General features: G+C 40.3%; 2 non-coding genes across 2 annotated transcripts; both read left to right on the top strand.

Annotated features, from left to right (window-relative positions):
• On the top strand, positions 1–72 carry TRNAV-CAC (transfer RNA valine (anticodon CAC)). The gene has a single exon. It is a non-coding gene; the product is annotated as a tRNA-Val (tRNA).
• Positions 73–3,724: 3,652 nt separating this feature from the next.
• Positions 3,725–3,796, top strand: TRNAM-CAU (transfer RNA methionine (anticodon CAU)). Its single transcript has one exon. It is a non-coding gene; the product is annotated as a tRNA-Met (tRNA).
• Positions 3,797–10,892: the final 7,096 nt, after the last annotated feature.

Here is a 10,892-nt window from a genome sequence, read left to right as displayed (position 1 = left end):
GTCTGGTTAGCTCAGTGGTAGAGCGTGAGTCTCACACACTCAAGGTCGTGGGTTCGAGACCCACACCAGACATAATTTTTGTCTTTATCTTTTTTCATTTTGTCCGCATCACATGTGTGCAACATTCAGTATGTTCGTCCAACGTTATAGTGAAGATCTTCACAATGAATTGAGGTTTTCGACCTTATCTGAAAGGGTCAGGTCCACCAAGACGTCCTTGAAATCTTCCAGAAGCTTCTGGCGATCCTCCTCCAACTGCTGGGCACATCAGAGTTAACATGGGCCGGACATCGGTTGTGGAACGACTTAATCTGCTTCCGGTAGTTAGCAGGGATGATAATGAGGGCTCTGACCTCATACCAGGTCAGCTTAGTTCCAGTCTATTGCTTAGTTCCAGTCTATTGCTTAGTTCCAGTCTATTGCAACGAAAATAAGAAAGTAAAACATTTCTTTGTGGAAAATTGAGAGGAAAACACGACAGGAACATGGAGATTTACCCTGTGGTTATTTTGCCGGCTAATCGGCAACGGTCGGTCAAACAGTATTTTGCCGTGGTAATCTCAGTACTTCATATAATACTATGTCACAAAATATGTTCTTGGGGGCGTAGCTCAGTGGTAGAGCGCTCGCTTGGCATGCGAGAGGACCCGGGTTCAAACCCCGCCGCCTCCATTTTCTATTTGGGAAATTCATTGTTTTCAGTCTTGTGTGTGTGTGTATATATATATATATATATATATATATATATATATATATATATATATATATGTATATTGTTCGATCAGTCAAGTTAAGCAGCGTTGGGTCTGGTCAGTACTTGGATGGGTGACCGTCTGGGAACACCAGATGCTGTTATCCCTGGGGATAGGGAAGAAAGTATACTTGCCACGTATTCCCTGCGTGTCGTACAAGGCGACTAAAAGGGGAGGGAAAGGGAGGCTGGAAATCCTTTACTCTCATTTTCAATTTATCAAAAGACGGAACAGAGAAGACATAAAGATATTGTAAAAATGTAACTAATATAAGATATAAGAATGAATGGAAGATACGGATGTAGCTGAAACAAGGAGTAATGAAGATTAAGGTGCAATGAAAATTATTCTGTAGTGAAGATAACTGTATATGTTAAAAATTTTGTATTGAACATCAAGAAGTAATGATAATGATGAGAGTGTAGTGAAGATGAGGGTTTAGTTAGGGAATAGTGACAATTGCCTTTACAATGATAATAAGGAGGTAACACAATGAGGAACACAAACTTTCCAAAGCTACGTTCAAGTCAGACTTTGAGCTAAGTTCGGTAAACAGAAGGATGATGTTAAGATGAGAGTGTAGTGAGGGAAGAGTATAGTGATGATAAGGATATTGTCAAGATAGCTTGTACTGAAGGAAAGAATGTAGTGAATATACGAATGTAGTAGAGATAAGGGTTGTAAAAGAGTAAAGTTTATATGAAATGATTATGTAGTGAAGATAAAAATCATTTTTAGTGAACATTAGAGAGTACAATGATGATGGTATGGTAGAAGTAACTGTGTGGTGAAGAAGAGGGTATAGTGAAGATATAATTTAGTGCAATGGATCATGCATTACAAAGTTGTGTCTATCCACACACGTGTTACACGTCCCAGGTAAAGATATATTCTAGAGATAGTGTATATCTAACATATATATGTGTTTTATAAATATTTATAAAAAGTTTTCCTGAGGGACAATACCTAAGACTTTCGTATTAAAGTTGATCAGTTGTAAGTGATCAAGCATTACAAAGGTGTGTCCATTGCCACAGGTGCTACTGATCCCGGGTAAAGGTATTTTACAATTTTCGTTTCCTTAACCCTTCTAGTTATCAATGCTTCATCTCTGGCTTGATCCTTGCAAGTGACATTTATGTGTGTAATTCTCTTTATTCTTATCATATAATCAGTCAATTGAGGTGCAGAACACGCTTTTCTTCCTGGTCACTCCACTCTGTCACATACTATTATTCAGAAGGTGTTACCGGACTCAACCCGTACGTCGTTACACCAGGAATGACAAGTAACCTTGGGGAAAGGCTGTATCATCGACCAGGGAAGGGAAGAAATAGCACAGTCTCATCGACAACCTTTTTGATTCATAGATATGTGCCATCATCCCCTGCTCCTGTGTGGAGTGCAGCAGCCACCAAGGTGTAGGAGTGTCATCAAAGGTGTGCTGGTGATGTGTGGTAATAATAATACGAAGGTGTAGGAGCGCCATCAAAGGTGTGCTGGTGATGTGTGGTAATAATAATACGAAGGTGTAGGAGTGTCATCAAAGGTGTGCTGGTGATGTGTGGTAATAATAATACGAAGGTGTAGGAGCGCCATCAAAGGTGTGCTGGTGATGTGTGGTAATAATAATACGAAGGTGTAGGAGCGCCATCAAAGGTGTGCTGGTGATGTGTGGTAATAATAATACGAAGGTGTAGGAGCGCCATCAAAGGTGTGCTGGTGATGTGTGGTAATAATAATACGAAGGTGTAGGAGCGCCATCAAAGGTGTGCTGGTGATGTGTGGTAATAATAATAATACTGTTCACACCATCACCTGGGCTGAGACTCAGGACCTGTTACCCTCCTCCTGAGAAGGACTATTTTTGTGTCCCTACTCATCACACTCTCGACCTTCTTACTATCTTTAAACGATCGGAAATAAAGGCAGATCGTAACTCCGTTAATGAGGTAATAAATTCCCTACGATGAAAAGATATTGTGTTTAGGATTATGAAGAGCAAGGAATAGACCCAGATGAGCCAGTGTCCGGGCGTGGCCACTCCTCCATATTGTGTCCCCGGTAGCCACTTGGCCAGCGCTACTGTGTGTCGACTCCCTATTGGTGGACCGCTGCTGCTTGCGATTTATGATTGGTCCTCTGCGGCCCAATGATTTCTGTGCTACGCCTCCGCGGTAGTTGATTGGTCATCGATTGTGAGGATGGAATCCGGGATGAAACATGTATAACTAGAAAGGTTAAAGATACAAAGATGGTGAAATACCTTGACCCGGGATCAGTAGCACCTGTGGCAATGGACACACCTTTGTAATGCTTGATCACTTACAACTGATCAACTTTAATACGAAAGTCTTAGGTATTGTCCCTCAGGAAAACTTTTTATAAATATTTATAAAACACATATATATGTTAGATATACACTATCTCTAGAATATATCTTTACCTGGGACGTGTAACACTTGTCTGGATAGACACAACTTTGTAATGCATGATCCATTACACGAAATGAACTTCACTAACGAAGAGTTATACAAGGGGTCGTTGGAAAACATTAATCAAATACCTAAACATATCATTTATGTTAGTAAAAGACATTCTTGATAGTAAACATAAGAAATGATGATGAAAGATAAAGGACGTAGAGGTAAATATTTTGGTAAAATATGAGATACTTCTGCCTTAAACTAACGTGTTGTTTTGGATTTATTTCTTAGATACCCACATGATAATGCATTCTGTTCTTTATAGTCACAATTTTTTATGTTTCTAACACGTTTTTATCATTTCTTATATAATCTTAAGGATTCAGGCTTAAAGATCTTGGTTCTGAACAACCATTATAATGCAACACAATACATATTTATCATAAACAAATCATTTATCACAATAACCATTATGTTTGTACCAGATTCTTTAAGTCCTCAGTCACGTTTGTTGATATATAAGAGATTTTTCCGCCACTGACAAATGGCTCCGTGGTGTAGTGGTTAGCACATCTGCCTCATAAACAGTTGGTCCGGGTTCGATTCCCGGCGGGGCCTTTGTTTTCAGTATTTTTTTTGTGATCGTAAATAATCGTAGGTAGGTTCTCTCTCTCTCTCTCTCTCTCTCTCTCTCTCTCTCTCTCTCTCTCTCTCTCTCTCTCTCTCTCTCTCTCTCTCTTTATCAGCCGACAGGTAAGTTGATATGTGCTGGGTGGGTGGGGTGCAGAGTGGCTCGCCGTCATATGGCAAGAACTTCATCGCTCTCACTCAGTCACGCAATCTACATTCATAGTGGCTGGCTGGGGAGAGAGAGAGAGAGAGAGAGAGAGAGAGAGAGAGCTCTGTCTTATGAGTTCATCTAACGAGATTTTGCCAAAAGGCAGGGCAAGCGCGTAACGCTCTCCGCAGAAAGATATATTGTCACGAAGAAAAAGATCAAAGTGGTGGGAGTAAGGTGTTGTGATGTGTTATGTCTGGGAAGGAGAGGTTGTATGTTTGTGGAGTGAGAACCAGCAGACAACGTCTGGGTGAGACAGGAAGGTAAGAAAGCTGCCTGAGTCAGAGGAGTGGTAATTAACAGCCACTAAAATGCCTGGAAACTGTAATGACGTAAGTGACATGGGGGGCCTGCATGGGTCTGCTGGTGGTGGCGGGGTTGTCGTCAGAGACCAAATATAAATGCTGATGTTGCATGACATTAAGGTGAGGCTGTTGTGTGGTGTGGCGGGAAAGGTAGTATAATATTGGAAGCTGGTAATGTGGTATCGTACTCAGGCATGAAGCTCTGAAAGATCTGTGTGGCTGAACACGACGGCGCGACCTTCAGGTATTATGATGGCCTGACCTTTGACCTGACCATTAAGGTTATACGTGCATGTATGTACGTAAGCGTAAGTATGTTTTCCTTTGTCATTATGTGTTTACAGTATACATTTGACCGGCTGGTGATCTCAGTGGTGTCTGTGCTAAGGGCTGGCGTAAACATTTGGACCTACAAGCATAAAAGAAAGTTCTGGAGGCAAGTGTAGAGAAGGAAATTCTTGTGAATATTTCATGTGTGCTTCCATCATGCAGACCACAATGTTGTTGGGTCAGGCTGGAGGTTTGGAGTGGCAAAGGAGAGACTGGACTTGACTTGTGTAAGGGAACGAGAGACTGACGTGGTACCATGATTAAGATATTAGTATGTAATTACTCATCTTTCTCTTCCCTTGAAGAAATGTTTCTCCTTTGTAAGGCGCCAGTGTCTAGAATTTAGATTTTTGACTTGCCTGCCAGTTTGCATCTATATAGACTTCATATTTAAGTTCAAGATGGTGATCAATACAGCTGCACCCTGAGCCACCGACTCTCGCTCCACTTACAAGAAGGTGGAATCAAACATCATCATGAACAAAAGCATGGAACGAGACTAACGTGGGAGATTATAATGAATAACATCAAAAACATTACTAGTTGTAGTGATCGCAGGAGACTACACAGATTAGAAGCCATTCACATAAGAGAGGAAGCCCCGGTCATCCACATCCAGACAAACATGACCACACACATATAGCTCTTTGATGGCCCATGAATAAGACGTGGAGCTAATACAGTGCCAAATCTCCGATATGTGATTAATTACTGTGTTGTTACAAACATTCCATTATACAAAGGAATGTAAAGGTATTCATACAGCAGTGGACCATTGGGTCACTTCGAGGTTAATGGTGATAGTGGAAGATATCAGGAACTCACACATTAGTGTAGTGGAAGATATCAGGAACTCACACATTAGTGTAGTGGAAGATATCAGGAACTCACACATTAGTGTAGTGGAAGATATCAGGAACTAACACATTAGTGTAGTGGAAGATATCAGGAACTCACACATTAGTGCAGTGGAAGATATCAGGAACTCACACATTAGTGTAGTGGAAGATATCAGGAACTAACACATTAGTGTAGTGGAAGATATCAGGAACTCACACATTAGTGTAGTGGAAGACAAAGATAATGTAAAGATAATCCTGTATATTGTCAGTGTGACTAATGATGAGACGCAAATAATGTTCATCTTGAACTTGAAGGGAAATATTTATCAAGTTTATTGTGAAACTTATCTATAATGTTGCTTCCAACCACTCTAACTGGTAAATTATTCCATGTTAACAATCATATTGAAGATAAAGTACTTCACCTCATCTGAGGTCAAACGTTTGCCCACCAGTTTGTGTTCATTACTACGAGTGACATCAGACGTGACGTCATTAGTAGATACATATGTATAACTCATAGTGATTTTTGTTGGTTATACAGACAGTTAGTTTCGCTCTATTTCCAATGAACTTAACTTTAAAGTAAAGTACACACAGTAAAAAAGTATCTTCCCGGATGTGTCCGATGAATTTAGAAATGATCAATACGACTCGTGTTGTCTGGGTAGGGTTAGTGAGTGTGAATGTAGACATGTTTCCTCATAATTATGGCAACTCATCTTTATTGTTAATTCCATTGAAATATGAAATCAATATACAATTCAATATTACAATTTGTCCCAGCATTGGCACGGGGTCATATCATACGATCATGATGAAATTGGTTCATAGTTAGACCTGCCAGGTCTCCTCAAATATGGAATGTTTCTAATTGTTGTATTCACCAGGTCTCCATATGAGTGGTCTGTACCATGACAGGTCTATGCTAGGTCTATGCTTGGTACGGGCACTCACCTCAACCCGGCTCTTTATCTGATCTTGACTAACAGGTAGTTTGTTGTTAGGGAGGCTGGCTGCCTGGCTGGCACAGGGCTTTACAATATGACGGATCTCTTTGTAACAGGTAAACATGCATGTGTATTATTGGAGTGATCAGAATATCTCCTTTATGACCAAACAATTTAATGGTAGTATTTCGTATAACGTCAATGTAATGTTGGTATATTTGAAAACATATGAACAGTCATAAAGCCTGAATCCATAGTATATGTCCAACATTAAAGTTATATACATGTTGACTTTTATCATTACCTGTACAACATTGGTGAACTAATGGTCTTCAACCTGTATACACAAGATGAACCATCTGGATTTGTTCATTATTTCTGTTATAAAGACTTAGGTACGTCATCCAAGGTATCGATTAGTATTTTCTTTAGAAGGATCACTTAAACTTGGAACAAAAAGATAATAAATCAAGAACCATATGTATATATATAAACATGGAGATATACATATCTACTTGAGTCAGACGAATGTGTTATATACTTAAGAATGTGACTGACAACATAAAGAATAATGTACAAACATGATAGTTGATGTGATTAGTAATTCATAATAAATATGTAGTGTGTTGCATCAAAATGGTTCTTAAGAACGAAGGCCTTTTAGCCAGTAAAGATGATAAGAAATTGAAAAAAGGTGTTAAAAGCATCATAATTATAAACCCAGAATATATCATCCTCTGGATATCTAAAATAAAATCCAACGGGAAAATAAGTAGGTTAAAACAGGATTCATTCAGCATTTAAGAAAATATATACTTTCCCTCTCCTTATCTCCTATCATTATTTCTTATGTTTACTTCCAACAAATGTCTCGTATATCATATAAAAATTTGTTATAGGTATTTGGTGAATATTGTCCAGCGACGCGTTGTACAACTCTCTGTTGTCAAAGTTCACCGGTGGAGTAGATCATATATTACAAAGCTGTGTCTCTCCACACAGATGTTACACGTCCCAGGTTAAGATATTACCTTGATATGGCGTTTATCTAACATAGATATGTCTTCTATAAAGATCTGTAAACACGTTCTCCTGCGGGTCGATACCTAACGCTTTCGTATTAATCATTTGTAACTGACCAAGCATTACAAAGCTGTGTCACTTCCCACATTCTGTTTCATTAATCATTCTAACTATATTTGTTTCATCATGGATTTGATCCTTACAATAAATATTTATGTTTGTAATTTTCTTTATCATATCATTAGTCAGTTGAATTGCACAATACGCTTGTCAACCTGGCCAGTCTACTGTTTTGGTCATGAGATATTATTCACAAGGTGTAACAGGACTCCATCCGTCAGCTGTGTCACCATCAGTGACAAGTCATCCTTAGCAAGGCTGTGTCATCCTCAAAGGACGGAGAGAAATAGTACAGTCTCGTCGAAGAACCTTCTTGCTCCAAGGTGTCCATCATCCCCTGCTCCTGTGTAGAGTGCAGCAGCCACGAAGGTGTAGGAGCGCCATCAAAGGTGTGCTGGTGATGTGTGGTAATAATAATACTACTGTTCACACCATCACCAACAACCATTTCTCAGGTTTTTCTATCCTACTTGTCGTGACTGATGATTTTCTTGGATGTACATCTTTCTATATTAGGTTGTTCCATCTGTTCACACAATAATACGTTGAAACGATTGTTAGCTGACTTTAAAGTGGAACATATAAGGGATTCATTACCGACTCACCTTCCATAGGTCGCTGTACGTTTGACTCCACCATTCGTCTTACGAACAGGGTGAGAGCGTGTACGGTCTCAGAATTATCTTGAACCTCTGGGAAAACTGTTCAAGATGATTCGATTGATGGTTATAACATGACCTTTACCACAGGTATGACCCTTGCAGTCAATAAGGGTGAAAACCTTACTTATATGGGCCAAATATTTAGTGAGCGTGTGTATGACCTTACAAATATCCTCAACACGTGAAGGTGTTCAAGTATTTTTGGTTGAGGATTATGACTAACTTGTTGACTTTATTAACCCTGGCAGTGGATGAGCCACAAGCCCAAATAACCAACCAACCTGGCGATTATTTTAGATGTCTTGCTTGACTGACAATGTAGCACCTGGGTTGAGCCCAAGGACTTGTTACCCTCCTCCATTCAGTCTGTTTTTCTATCTCTTCTTCACAACACTCCCGAGAACCCTCCAGCAAACTCCACCACACTCCACTTCCTCCCAGACCCTTCCCTCTACGTCGTCAGTAATCAAGACAGACATTCATAGCTTCATATGCAGCTACCTGCTGGACCTGGACGATCATTTTATGTTAACTTATGGTTCACATTCTGGCTTCATGACCACAAGCTGATAGCCCTTAAATCCAACAACATATATACATCCTGTTATACAACTGATGTTACTGTCTGACGTATGTATGGTGCGGCTTGATGACCTTACCTGCTGATGGTCAAACATGTCATCATGTTGTGATTTGTATGTTTTGTTGTGTGGCACAGATTCTGTTGTAGATATCTTTAATAACCTTTACCAGTTACTATCCAGTATAGTGAACGATAGACAGAATTACGCGTTACAGACTCCGTATGATAAACACCTGACGAATCTCGAAACAACAAATTATTTGTTGGGTAAGATCAGAGAACGAGTCGTCCAGTGGCAGAACATAAACCTACAACATGTAACAACAACAACAACAACAACAACAACAACAACAACAACAACAACAACAACAACAACAAACAACTGTTATGTGAAGATCTAGTTATTCAAAGTGAGATGATCACAAGGAAGTTAGAGATATAGAAGAGTAGGAGTGAGGCATAACCTGGAGGCCCACCGTGGCTGGTGCTATATAGAGCAGTGAGGGATAACACCATATCTTAACCCCTGGTGATGTGTGAGCTTATAAACACTGGTGGTATTTATGGCGGCCACCAGGAAGTAATGTTCACCAGGTATTGCTCTGCTCTACACTGATCCAACAACTACAAGGATAATGTTGTTATAACCTTCTTGATCATGCTGGTTATAGAAGTATTATAGATACATGTTGGTGACACAAGGATAATGTTGTTATAACCTTCTTGATCATGCTGGTTATAGAAGCATTATAGATACATGATGGTGACACAAGGATAATGTTGTTATAACCTTCTTGATCGTGCTGGTTATAGAAGTATTATAGATACATGTTGGTGACACAAGGATAATGTTGTTATAACCTTCTTGATCATGCTGGTTATAAAAGTATTATAGATACATGTTGGTGACACAAGGATAATGTTGTTATAACCTTCTTGATCATGCTGGTTATAGAAGCATTATAGATACATGTTGGTGACACAAGGATAATGTTGTTATAACCTTCTTGATCATGCTGGTTATAGAAGTATTATAGATACATGTTGGTGACACAAGGATAATGTTGTTATAACCTTCTTGATCATGCTGATTATAGAAGCATTATAGATACATGTTGGTGACACAAGGATAATGTTGTTATAACCTTCTTGATCATGCTGGTTATAGAAGCATTATAGATACATGATGGTGACACAAGGATAATACTGTTATAACCTTCTTAATCATGCTGGTTATAGAAGTATTATAGATATATGTTGGTGACACATCATAATGATGGTCTCGTCTGGTGTCCACATAACCACAGTACTTTACTACAGTACATACAGTAATATCAGTCGTAACAACACTATGTATGTAGTCGTGATTACCGTAACATGTGAGTGGCAAGACTGGATGACGTAACGTAACAATATCAGACTTCATTATTCTCAATAGTTTAGGTGGATCATGTAATATTTGACGTTGCTTCATGTTTTATCAGATGATAAAATGATGGTTGGCCTAATGACCTTCACAAGTCAGTGGTCATTAAATCCAACACAGCAACCAACCACTCAGGATGACCAGGAGGGAGCCACCTGGTGCAGACCAAGTGTACCAGCCTGGTGGAGAGGATCAACTGCTCCACCTCAGGATAAGAGCTGCTCAAGTTCTGTAGTGAGGGACACTCCAAGTGGCATGTGAAACTACCAGTCTTAGTTATAAACTACCGCCCGGCTGGCCGGTGGGTGGCTGTGGCCAACATGAACCCAGGGGCTACACACCGCCCACTGACCTGACCACCGGCCGGTGGGTGGGTGGCTGTGGCCAACATGAACCCAGGGACTACACACACACACACACACACACACACCGCCCACTGACCTGACCACCGGCCGGTGGGTGGCTGTGGCCAACATGAACCCAGGAGCTACACACACACACACACACACACACACACACACACACACACACACACCGCCCACTGACCTGACCACCGGCCGGTGGGTGTGGCCAACATGAACCCAGGGACTACACACCGCCCACTGAGCTGACCACCGGCCGGTGGGTGTGGCCAA

The sequence above is a fragment of the Panulirus ornatus genome, chromosome 58 (assembly GCF_036320965.1).
Source record: "Panulirus ornatus isolate Po-2019 chromosome 58, ASM3632096v1, whole genome shotgun sequence".
NCBI classification, from domain to species: domain Eukaryota; kingdom Metazoa; phylum Arthropoda; class Malacostraca; order Decapoda; family Palinuridae; genus Panulirus; species Panulirus ornatus.
This window is presented reverse-complemented; position numbering and strand designations above follow the sequence as displayed.